At 39.9% G+C, this 13125-nt stretch overlaps 1 protein-coding gene across 3 annotated transcripts in view; it reads left to right on the top strand.

Annotated features, from left to right (window-relative positions):
* The window catches only part of lnx2 (ligand of numb-protein X 2), a 64698-nt gene that overhangs the window by 1090 nt on the left and 50483 nt on the right, over nt 1–13125 (top strand). The window lies entirely within an intron of this gene.

Here is a 13125-nt window from a genome sequence, read left to right as displayed (position 1 = left end):
GGCGAGCATTCAGGAATATTTAGTGTCCTGGAAATTGAATCTCGGCTAACGGATTTAATGGTATTTTGGAGACGCAAGGAACTGCAGATGCTGGAATCTTGAGCAAAACACAGGGTTGGAGGAACTCAGCTGGTCAGGCAGCATCAAAGATCCTAGAGGAGCTCCTCTATAAACTTTGGGCAGCATCTATGGAGGGAATGGACAGACAACCATCTTCCGGTTGATTGTAGTAGGAGGGAGAAAGCTGGAAAAGAGAGGTGGGGGTGGGACAAAGATAACCTGGTTAGACTATACAACCCAACGGTATGAACATCAAATTCTCCAATTTTAGGTAACTATCCATTTCCCCAACCCCTCTCCTTTCCCACTCCCTCTCTCCCCTGTGCCCCCCTTGGACTCTCACCTATTTCTCTCCTCCTCTTCAACCTAATTATTTTTTCTAGCTTGACTTTTCACAATCTTCAATTATTTTCCGTCTTTTATAGCTAGAGGTTGGGCAGGCGAGGACAATATTCGTTGGAGTGCAGAATGATGCGGGGCGATCTTGGAGGGGTGTATAAGATCATGAGGGGAATAGATAATATGTCTTAGCCGGAGTAGGGTGATCAATAACCAGAGGACATGGGTTTAAGGCAAGAAGGAAAATAACAGGAACCTCGGGGCAACTTTTTCACACAGAGGGTGGAGGACATATGGAATGAGCTGCCAGACGAGGTAGTTGATACAAACAATATTTAAAAGACATTTTGACAGGTACATGGATACAAAAGGTCTAGCTCTAGAGGCTTATGGGGCAAATGGAGGCAGGTGCGACTAATGGTTGGAATGGGCAAGTTGGGCTGAAGGGGCTGTTTCCGTACTGTATGACTAACTCTAAATAAGAGAGATGTTTCCTTCCATGCAGTCATTAATTGGAGCTTTGGGGTACAACCTACGACCTTAGCTGAGCACCAGCGGAATAAGTGCTGATCAAAACACAAAGTGCGAGGAAAAGTATGCAAGCTAGGCAGTATCTGTGGAAAGAAATGGACAGTCGACTATTTGGTCTGGGACCTTCCTTCAGGCTTTAGGTGGGTTGGTTAGGAAGTTTTCAGACTGCACAACAAATGATAGATTTGTGGACAGTGAAGAAGGCTGTTAAAGCATACAGCACGATTCAGATCATTTATGGATATGGGCATAAAAATGACAGATGGAGTTTAATCTGGGAAAGTGTGATGCTTTGCTCTTTGGGAGATCAAATGTAAGGGGTAAGTATATAGTTAATGGTAAGACTTAACTGCAATGATGTACAGCGATTTGGGGCCCAAGTCCATAGCACCATAAAAGCAGCAACATAAGTAGATAGAGAGGTAAAGATATGCTTGCCTTCATTCACCAGGAAGACATGTTGCAGCTTCATAAAACCTTTTGGTTCGGCTGCATTTGGAGTAAAGAATGCATTTCTGGTCACCCCTTAACAGGAATGATATGGATGCTTTGGAGAGGGCACATGAATGCTGCCTGAGGGAATTAGCTATAAGGAGAAGTTGAACAAATGTGGATGTTTGATAAAGAAAGGCTGGAGGAAGCTTGAGTGAAGTTTAAATGCTGGCATGAAAAGGTTGTGCCGATTCACATACTTTTGTACTACATATTCACTATAATCCAATTAAAATTTGTCATTAAGAATGTTGTTGAATGTACAAGTTCAGAATGGCGCAGTAGAGTATTTGGGCATTTAGCACCAACATAGTTGAGTGATTGGGAGATGAGTTAAGAAGGAAGGTGAACTGAATGTAGAAAAATAAGTTTAGGGTCGGAAATAATTATAGGGGGGTTGCACGTAAGGTCACTGGGTCATAGGGCTTGACGCACGGAGCCGCTCAATCCATCTGGAGGATATCCGTAACTTCCGGTATATGTTATTAATGCAAGAAATGCGTACTTTCCTACCTGTTATAAAACGCCAAAATTTTGAATTTTTGTGCTGAAAAAAATTGTGGAAGTCGGGGTAAGTGTGAGAGGCATGTACCCAACTTCAGAATTCCAAAAGTGAAGCGAAATGAAGGTAAAGAGAAGCAGAGCTGAAGGGACCACAGCTGCTAAAGTGCTTGGTGAACATTGGCTGTGCAGATATCGGAATTGAAAATATTGGGAATTATCGCGTTTGCTCACTGCATTTCATCAACAGTAAGGCATTATTTGTGTTTTTTCTTGATTCCTTTGGTATCTAAAAAGTCTCAGAAGTGATAAATCTGGCTGTAAATTTTTCTTCAGATGCGTTTTCATTTTGTATGTAAAAACCCAATTGAGAACCATGGGCGATTTAAAAAATTCACAGCCAGATTTATCACTTCTGAAACTTTTTAGATGCCAAAGGAATCAAGAAAAAACACAAATAATGCCTTAGTTGATGAAATGCAGTGAGCAAACGGCCAATGTTAGCTAAGCACTGGCTGTTGTTGTCCCTTCAACTCTCGCTTCTATCTACCGTCATTTCTCCTCACTTTTGGAATTCTGAAGTAGGCTAAATGTCTCTCACGCTTATCCCGATTTCCATAATTATTTACAGCACAAAAATTGACAATTTCAGCGGGTTTTAACGGGCCCGCTACGCTGGAAACAATGGTAAGTGCTTACCTGCAGTTCATCGCGTGTACTCCATTTGGAGTAGCGTAGCAACAGTACGGGTCATGGGTCGTGACCCGACTGCCGTGAAACCTCCCTATTGAATTAATAATGAGAGTACATTTAAAACTATTCACGACTCCGTATTCATATTGTTTACAGTGTACTATGTTTACATATTCTGTTGTGCTGCTGCAAGTAAGAATTTCATTGTTCTATCTGGGACATAGGACAATAAAACACTCTTGACTACTATTGGGTTCTAGATAAGGAAGGTTATTACTAATCATTAGAAGTTATTACATTGTTAAAGGATAATGGTTTTATAAATAACTAGATTTGGCTTCCTATGGCAAATTTAATGAAATTTATTTTGTAAATTCAGCAACTTTGTGAGAATTGCATGATGATTAAGCACGTGATAATGTTATCACAAGGTAGTGCAAAACACCTAGAAATTTATGGTTATAATTTAAAGTAAGAAAGCACTTTATGTTGTGGGGTGAGGGGATTATTAGAGCCAACGCAGATGGGATGGAATCCACAGTTGTCAATAAAGTTTCCAAAAAAATGAAACTAATGAGATATAGCCATATATATGGGGAGACAGAGAGGGGTAGCAAACAAAAGGAATGGTTACCTGAAATTGTTAGATTTGGATAGATTTAGACCAGATCCAAAAAATTGTAGAGCACTCACTTTCGGTATCTCATGAGCCTCCACTGAGGTTAAGCAGATATGGATGACAAAGTTCACCAACGGATTCAGAGTACCATAATAGCCTATGGCAACTGAATAAAAGTGTGCAAAGAGTAAGAGTTCAAACCCAACACCAAGGTTATGGTCAACAGAGCAAGAGTGATTCCTGTCCTCTTTTATTCTTAGAGAAAAGAACATCCTACAGCAGGCACCTCAAAACGTTGAAAACGTGCAAACAATACTTCTCCATAAAGTCCTCCAAATTAATTGAGAGGATAAGCAAACCAATGTCAGCGTCCTCTCTCAGGCCAACCAACATCCACAGTTCTGATCATTCTCAACCACTTGTGGGCTTTCCACATCCATCATGTGTCTGGCAATGGCCCCAAAACCAACATACAAGCACTCTATTTTGAGCTCTATCAAGACAAGAGATTTAAAGACATTCTCAAAATCTACTTGATAAAATTACAGCCAACCCAACTCGAGGGAATCCCTGACCCATGACTATTTGAAGTAGCCCCAGGAAAGCATTGTACGCATGTCTCGATAGAGGGTGTACACAGAGCAGGGGCATAAAACGTAGAAGAACAGTGCAGCATTTCAAATAACCCAGCCACACACCTTGTCATGACTCAACCACAAGAGATCCCACACAGCAGACTTTAACCATACAGATCTCACTAGAGTAGAGTTATTCAGTCTCAACTCTCCCAAGGGTAAGAAAAAAAGTGGCACGCTACGACATTAATCCATTGCTATTCTCATTCATCACATTGTAAAATTTCCCATATTCTTACAATGAGAATTAACTGTAAAATATTTGTTCATGTGAGGCCATTGATCCTGCTGATTGTGTCAATTACTATACAAACTCATACTATGGATCATTGATCCGCTGAGTGCTTTTAGTATTTTCTGTTTTGTTTCAGATTTCCTGCATCAGCAGGTTTGTTTTGCTCCAATGATGGTGAACATTGACTGTTTTACAATCATTAAGTAAAATTGTGTTGGGCTGTAGAATTGCCCCTAATTTTGTACTGATATAGTTTTGTTCAGAGCATGAAGATTATAGAAAATCTTCCAAATGCCATTGGTGGACAGTGTGGCATGAGTTTGAATTGTCTTTTTTGGAAATATTGGAAGGAGCTCATTTTTCATGTGACATATGAATCCGAGGTGCTCACAGAAAGACCAAAACATACGAAAATTCAATTCTTCCATTTGTTGCAAAAGTTATCAAACTGAATATTATGGTTAAACAGTGAAATAACTTTCCATTCGCAACCAATGCCTTTGTATTGTTGATTTACATTTTTGATGATAGGCCAATATATCAAATCAATTCTTAACTTGCCATTATAGTTTCTGTTTAAGGCCAATTTGAAACTGCACCAAAGATAAAGTATTGTTCCATATCATTGGTAGCTCCTCCCCAGGTATGGCAGGGTTCCGTGACTGAGAACTGTTTGTCATCTGAACTGTTCATGTCGAAAATTTGTCCACAAACCATGTTCTCATATGGCAGAGGATGCCTGTAGTGGTGGGTTGTCCCACAGGAAGAGATAGTCTGCAGAAGCATTTTAAATATCGTTTTGCCATTCTTAATAATGAAGCTGAGTCTATCTCTGGCTAATAATAATATTATTTTAAAATATTTTACAGCAGTCAACCTTTAAGTGCTGTTGATAGGTATAAAAAGGACACCACTACTGGGCCTGGATGGCACGTTTCTAGATGGGATTCACAAAATAAACATCAACCTGTTAACTGGAATGTATTCCGCTTGTGTTTGACGTGGCAAAAGTCCCGTTAGTGTCAAGAACTGTCACCTGCAGCCCTGACAGCAGCCATCAAATTCATCCTGCTGGTCTCCCAAATGCTCATTCATATGTGCAGGCTGTACATAGATTGGGTGTTCTTAAGCTGGTGAAAGCCTGTATACTGTTGCAACTGCATTGGAGTTAATTTGCACACAGTTTGTTAGATTAAAATTGAAAAACAGCTAACTTGCTAAATTGTAAACTGCAAACAAAAATCCAGAGAACCCATTAAGGCATTATCATGCTGCAAAATACAAAATTATTTAGTGTTCTAAAATGTTGTTGGATTCTAGAGTTTAATTGCAGAATCTTTTGTAATTTTGTACTGTATCAAAGCACCATGAATTTGTTTTATAAAAATAGTAATGTTAGAAACCACACTAATCTGATTTAGAAGCGTTATAAAATTAATTACAGTAATAAATGTTTTGGATTTCTCACCTGCAAAGCGGTATTCAGTGAGCACATCAATGATCAAGGACCATTTATTAAAACAAGAAGCACAGAAACCACTCAGAAATATTATTTAATCCCTTCACTAATCTTCCTTGGTTAATGATGAGTATAATTTCTCTTACGCTAATTTCCTTTTTGGCGCTCTGCCAAATTGTTGCAGCCGTTGAGCTTGTAGGAAAGGTAACTATTTTATTGTAGTAATTGATGAATCGAACAGTTATGAGCATTATATTTAGCATGAAAAAGTCAAATGCCACAATTGATATAAAGGCCAATTCTGTGTAAATTGATTGCATTGCGAGGAGCAACATTGGACAAGTGAAAATTATAATTAAGAGACTGAATCGGCAGTCCCCATACTTTGAATGTCGCATCTTTTACTGAAATTGATCTTCTGCATTAATATTTATTCACCATTTCTCTCAATTAAATGCAGTATTGTTGGCTGCCTGGTAAATTACAGATCTAATCCAAGGAAGTAGATGAATTAGTGCCAGGTTTTTAGGCATTAATTGCTGTTTTACCTAAAGGTGGTCACGCTGGTTATAATTTCTGGATGACATTGTGACCGTGACAAAATGAAACCGGGCACTGCTGTGAGCAAACCATGGTTGACATTTTCCAGCTATCGAGTACACACTTAACAATGCCACTATTTGCAGTGCACCCATTTCTGGGCTTAGTGATGTGAGCTCGGAGATGCAGCCTCAATTGGAATCACATTTTGTTCGTATTTTCTGTATTTGTCATTTAAAGGGGTATTTATCTGACATAAAGAGACCAGATTAAGCAGCTTGAGAACTGTCTACAGATTGCTCTAACATCTCCCAAAGATTATGCTGTAACTAACGGGAAGTGCTTTTACAGTATTTCTCTGCTTAGGTATTCGTGCAATGGCTATTTGAATAATGACAATCTCAGACATAAATAGGTCATCGTGTGATTCACACCTTATTTTGGGGATTTCCGTGGCCCGTCCACGTTGTCTTGTTCAGTGATGCGCAAATGCCAGGGATCAAAGGATCTCCCTGTCAGGCCTTTGGGTGTAATAAGGAACGAGTTCCAGATAATTGGAGTCTGGATCTCTTCAGTCTCCAGTCTGATTTCAGTTCCATGTGCAGGGTCATCTAGTGCCTATCCTCTGGAGTGCCTGCTTCCTCCATCAGATTTTGCTTTGCTTGTCCGGTGCGACATTTCAGGTTCTAGAAAGCTTCATTCGCCGTCTAAGGAAACATCTCCAGCGGGATCCTTGAGGAGGCATGGCTCAGTATGAGCTAGAACTGAAAGATACTCACAGCTACTGTAACTATGACCCTCACACAAGGGAGCTTCCAACAAGTCATAGTTTTAGTAGTATCACAGCTAGCAACACTCCACTCCAGCACTAGAGGTGACACTGTCTATAAGTGGTCACTCATGGTACTTCAGCTGTTTGGAGCAGGAGGCAAGGGCATTCCTCTCATCAAAGGGCATACTAGAAGAGGGCCTTTGGACCTTTCAGGGCAATGTATTTCCAAGCTCAGGTTTTCAAAGGTTGCCAACACAGAGATTTGAAATGTTGTGAGATGACCTTTGGCCATGATCTCAAGTCTGGACTGATTACCCCCCTGAAGGCTATGGTCATGTTAACTTTCAGCTTCCTCACCACATGGTCTTGTGCATCTATATGAAATCTCCTCTCAAGCACCTTCTGCTTCATGGAGAGAACAAATCCTGCTTCTCCAAGGGAAACGTTTATAGTGTACCTTTCTGATATAGAGAGTCATAGAGTCTTATAGTGTGGAAACAGGCCCTTTGATCCAACTTGCCCACACCTGCCAATATGTCCCATCTGCATTAGTCCCACCTGCCTGCATTTGGCCCATATCCGTCTAAACCCGTCCTTGGGTCCATGTACCTGTCTAAATGTTTCTTAAATATCACAATGGTCCCGGCCTCAACTACCTCCTCCGGCAGCTTGTTTCATACCCACCACCTTTTGTGTGAAAAGGTTACCCCTCAGGTTTCTATTAAATCTTTTTCCCCTCACCTTAAACCTGTCCTATCTCCCATCAAGAGACTGTGCATCTACCCAATCTATTCCTCTCATGATTTTGTACAAATATATCCCCAGGGCTGCCATCATTGGGTGAGAGTTGAGAGTGGGAAATTGCGAGGGAGCGTAGGGACCGAGGGGGGGAGGGTGTGGGAGGGGGGAGTCCTCCCACGGTGGGAAGTTTTTGCATTTTTCAAGAACTGTCACCTGCAGCCCTGACAGCAGCCATCAAATTCATCCTGCTGGTCTCCCAAATGCTCATTCATATGTGCAGGCTGTACATAGATTGGGTGTTCTTAAGCTGGTGAAAGCTTGAAATCTGGTGCATTCTGTAGCGAGTCTTTTAACTTACACTTGAATGCAACATTTATGCTTCAAATTCGATTAGGTATGAATAAGGTTAGGCTAAATTACATTCCTAATTACATTCCACAGTAGAGCAAGGCTCTGATCAACAGGTGCAGCACATGAATGACCTTAGTATATTCATGTATGGAAATAAATGATTGCATTTTTTTTCTTGAGGGTGGGGGGAATGAAATTAAATGTATGATTTCTATAACTTTCAATAGACTTTAAGGAGTTCTTTGTACTGATTTAAATTGCTCCTTTTTTCTTCACCTGCATTTGGCAGCACAGGCATCCTCATGGCTGCTGCAGTTACAGCAAGAGCTGCAAGTTCAGCTTTTCTTCCTGTTTTTTTTAACCCCGTCTCCGCTAAAAGAAATTCCAAAGCATCGACTTTCCATGATATATAATCTTCCAGCTTCATATCTTGGTACTTTGAATTAGCCATGACAAATAGAAGCTTAAAAAAAGACAAAAAATCGGACCAAAAGTATACTCACTGTATCTATAGCGCTGAGATCTATTTACCATTATAGCTTACTACCTTTGGCAAATCCCATGATTCCTTTCATTTTTTGGAATACCAAACTCGCTAATTTTTTTATCCCTGATTTTTATGAGGTCAATAAAATCCTGCTGTACTGACTCTCAGCGTGAGAGACCATACCTCTGCTGCACATCTCTCTGGTGATCTTCAATTTTTCTTTCTTGGTATTTGCGGCAGGCTTCTTCCCACTATAACAGCCATTTTTATATGTCTGCAGCAGCTTACAATCTCCAGCATGTTGTTCAGTATTAATCCATTTAATTTAGCCATGGCCAATTGTCCATTTTTCTTCCTTTGCTTGTGTTATTGCAATTATTTTCAGAATCCATGAAACTTCATTGTAAAATGTAATGTTCTTTTACATAATGGAACTGAAATTGAATTGTAAGATCTTTACTGATGCAATCATAAGGAAAGCCCATCAATGCCTCTATTACCTTAAGAGATTGAGGAGATTTAGTATGTCGGCAAATAGTCTCTTGAACGTCTACACGTGTATGGTTGAAAACATATTGACTGGTTGCATCATGGCCTGGCTTGGAAACCTGAATGTCTAGGAGCAAAGGAGATTACAGAGAGTGGGAGATACAAATCCGATCCCTCGTTCGTACGGACCTCCCCACCATCAAAGGGATCTACAGGAGGTTCTGCCTCAAAATGGCAGCCAGTATCATCAAAAACCCACAAAGCCATGGCCACACTTTCATTTCACTCCTACCATCCTACCAAGGTATAGGAGTATGTAAACTCTGACCACCAGGTTCAAGAGTGGCTGCTTTCGAACATCCATCAAGCTCTTGAACACTACACAATGCTAACCTCAACTGTGAATTATGGACTGTTTGTGGATGCACCAAAGACTTTGAGTTTTTGTTTTATTACTTGTACAATAGCTCTGACAAATGGGATATAGGTAATCCTGGGTTTGTCACCTGTTGGTATTCCTTGCACCACCCCATTTCCCCATCACTCCTATTATTTTGGGAAGTTAAAGTTCAGCACATTTATCTCTTCTACCCTTTTCAAGTAATTTTAATATCATACCTCCGATCTATGTCGGCCAATGCTACTTTGTAAATGACCTTTTCAGTTGCTTCAAAGCAATTAAGGCAAAAGTGTTGCACCATTTAAAAAAAATCATCATTGGATATTTCCCAGTAGAACAGTCATAGGGACCATATGCTTAGCATTTGCCAATTAATGGAGAGAACCTGTACCTTTTAACTGATGCAGCACATTAAAATACTGCATTATCTATCATTAAGCTTAACATTTGAATGTTTATAAATATATAATTTTATGCTGTACTGTAATTCTAATCATTGCAGTGTTAAGAGGGAGTAAAGATTTGAAACTATTAAGTCAAATAAGGTTTATATTATTAATTAGTGCACTAAACTGTATATCTGCTAAAGGAATTACAAGTGGGCAAGAGAGAATTATTAGGGGAACATCCAAAAAATGGAAAATAAAAGGTAATTATGCATGAAACCAAAAAATTAAAATAATTAATAAGATTTTTGACTGGGAAAAGCCAATACTTATGAAATGAAAATATAACTAGCCTGGGTAAACAAAAAATAAATTGGTAAATTAGGTATTGCTTTGTAAAGGTATGTGGGTGGAAAGAAAGAGCATCTAAGAAGAAGGGGGCAAATATAATTGGTAATCATTTATTGAGATTCAGCAAAGAATAGTATATAGTATAGCAGTGTACCAAATGGACTGCTATACTATAAAATTATCATTTGGTTACCATGCCTCCCTGAACTATTTGTACAATTCTACTTTTACAAGTTGATTTTTAATGTGAAAATAATGCCAGTTAAAGCAATGTTTGCTATTGGGAATCATTTGAGGTGCACCATATTATCATCTGTATAGATAGACCGGTGCGATGACTGCCAGTGCTGAAAATAGAGGGGAAATATTCACTTTTCTGGAAATGAAACATTGGACAGAGCAACAAAGCCGCAATATAACTTGATGTGACCATGCTTGTGTCTCGTGATCCATCTGTACCACTTAAAAATTTAGATATGTTTGTGAAGCAGTTTTTGTTCCCCTTCTAAAAGAGGTATTGGGAAGGAAATGCATACTGTCTAAAGCTCTTCAAACTGTGTTAGCGCAGAAATCTACAATATAATGCTTATACTTCAGTGGATCAGATTCACTGAACTAGCTGTGCTTTGGCAGTGTGCGGTCTCCAATTTGGCTAAACCAGAGGTTTTCCATGCACCCCCATCCATTGCTAGACTCCTCTGTTTCATCAGCAAGCCCTGCAAATGAAACAAATCATATTCCTTGATTATAGCCGTGAGCATGCAATGCCCCACAACATTAGTATAGGCTATCTCCGGGTACGTTCTGACTTGTGAAATCTCGACTTTAAAAGAATTTCTCAACAATTATTTGAAACAAATTAAGCTTCCCTAAATTTATAGCAGAGTTTCTTCACTGGTGAGTCGGAGATTTTAGAATTAGCCAGTTCAACTGACTGTGTAGCTGTATGCTGCCAAAGCGGAATTAGTGTTTTTTTAGGTGCTGCAATGGCAATACGCATTTCACTACACCAATTGGTGTATGTGACTAATAAAGAACCTTTGAACCGTTGAACCTTTGAACTGCTGTGCCAACTGTGCAGAGATCTGTATGGGGCAGAACATGTCAGTGAGGTTTTTTGAGTATTGGGAAGTATTTCCTGGGCGTTTGGGAGACCGGAGGGATGGATGTGGATGGATTTGCCGGTTGCCACGGGACTACATGCATCTTATGCCAAGTGGGAACGTGGCGTTCCCATTGCTTTCTCGCCATCCCCCAGCCCACAGGCCACAACAATCCGAGCTGGCTCGAGCCAAGCAGAGCTGGGTGCGCTGAGCTGACTTGCTCACCTATAGAAACTATGAGGCTGGCTGGCGAGTACACATCCTGTGCCTGCCCGCTCTCCCATCACAGCTGTTTCTGTGATCTTCTCCCATGTATTGTTTTTGTTCACTTCCGACTTACAAAACATCCAGGTAACGAACAGTTCCTCGGAATAGAACCCTTTTGTAACCAGTGGATTAATCGTAGTGGAAATAAATGTTTACTCAGATAAAGGCCTCCATTTGAAGCATGATTGAATTGTTTTTAAAAAAAGTCTAAAAAATATTTGTCTTTATCTCTCTACATCATCGTCAATATCTCTCGTTTCCCTAATCCCTAACCAGTCTGAAGAAGGGTCTTGACCCTTAATGTCACCCATTATTTACCTTCAGAGATGCTGCCTGTCCCGCTGAGTTACTCCAGCTTTTTGTGTCTATCTATAAAATATTAAAGTGGTTTAAGCTATTCACCACCGGGGTGGGAGATTGCAACCTTCATGTGGTCCGCCCTGTTTCGACGAATACAATCAACCTGGTATGCACAATCAAATAAGATCAAATAGAACAAGTTGTCCTACAACTTTAGGCCATACGCAAGAAGAAGAAGCTATTCACCCCTCCCCCCTTTCCACTCATCACAATTAATGAAAGTAAGGGTGCTAAAGCTTACCCTCCTTAGTCTAGTTCAGTCAAACACCGAGTCGAGCACTGGAACACTAAACATTATTTTTTGAAACAATGACGAATCCCCTATACAATACCTAACCACCGCGGGTTCGGTTCCAAGCCCTTCAGCCTCAGATACCTCCAAAAGGTCACAGTCCCAAGTACCCTTCCAGAAGATCGACAACGATCCTCGTGGGGACTACCTTTTATAGGTCAAACAAGGCTTCACACTTCAGCCAATCATCAAACAGCAGTACAAACATCCTGCAACATTAATAACAGTATTTACAATCCCTTTGCAGCCTACCAATCCCGATAATGCAACACCTTTGAGCTCCTCTGCAAAGTCCTCATACATTTTAACAATAAAGAGGACATCTGGATCTTTCCCCATCCTGCATATCAATCTAGGGCTCAGACTAACTGGCGCCATTCACAGCCTGTAACTTTCCACAGACAGAGGCCAAGCAGGCCTTGCAGATGCAAAGATCCTCCATTTTATAGTATCTTTAATTTGGTCAATATTAACAAGGACCCAATTTTTATTTTCCGCATCTCATCCAAAATTATTTGAGTTGTTCCCGTAATTTAGCTAGGTACTAATTGTCAGATTATTTAATATATTCCATTAGATTATTTCTTGTAATTTTGTTGATATAAAATAGACATATTATATAAAATATTACAACTATACGACATGTTTAAATATCCCTGTTGATCAGGAATGGAAAACAATGGGTGCAAAAGCACAGCAGCCTATCTCATTCGGAGAGAGACTGGGGAATAATTAATAATTAATCCATCATCACATCTTTTTGCAGAATTTTTTTAAGTACTTTGCTATAACCCAAGTATTGGTCGATATTATTAGCAGTGGGTCAGAAAAAAAGGAGGCTGGGTAGATCCCAACATTTCTACCTCTGTGAGCATTTGCTTTTAACTTGTCATTGCCTCTTATGCTGTCTAAAATGATAACAGATAACTAAAAAAGAAATGACACTGAGATTGGCACATTTTCTGTATATTGTTCCCATGAGCATAAAGCTCTATCCATTCCTGTCTTGAAGGGCCTGCATC

This window comes from Amblyraja radiata, chromosome 6 (genome assembly GCF_010909765.2).
Source record: "Amblyraja radiata isolate CabotCenter1 chromosome 6, sAmbRad1.1.pri, whole genome shotgun sequence".
Classification (NCBI taxonomy): Eukaryota; Metazoa; Chordata; class Chondrichthyes; order Rajiformes; family Rajidae; genus Amblyraja; species Amblyraja radiata.
This window is presented reverse-complemented; position numbering and strand designations above follow the sequence as displayed.